Source organism: Apaloderma vittatum, unplaced genomic scaffold, assembly GCF_000703405.1.
Source record: "Apaloderma vittatum isolate BGI_N311 unplaced genomic scaffold, ASM70340v1 scaffold16985, whole genome shotgun sequence".
NCBI classification, from domain to species: Eukaryota; Metazoa; Chordata; class Aves; order Trogoniformes; family Trogonidae; genus Apaloderma; species Apaloderma vittatum.
This window is the reverse complement of record NW_009715690.1, coordinates 105,900-106,249: the sequence shown is the minus strand read 5'-3', so window position 1 is coordinate 106,249 and position 350 is coordinate 105,900.

The window sequence follows — 350 nt, the reverse complement described above, 5'->3', positions numbered from 1 at the left end:
TTACAAGCCCTGTCACTTTAGATACATTGATAGCATCCACTTCCAGCTGAAATCAGTTGGTCATAGCTTTTGAAAGACCTCAGTGTCCTGAGCACTCTAGCAGTTTCGGCAGACTCTCCTAGTGTAAACCCAGCTATATCAAGAAGACTTTACTCTGCTACAGCTTGCTTTGCTTAGGGTGTTTTCTTGTATACTAGTACAAGGTCTAGCTGTATCTGGAGGAGCTTTTGTTGGTATAGCATGTTTGCGTGCAGCGTATTCTGCTTGTGTCTTGTGGGTTTTTTGCTATGCATCCCTCATTTCAGATTTGTTCATGTGTCATCCGCCAGACACACGCGTGCCACTGAAAA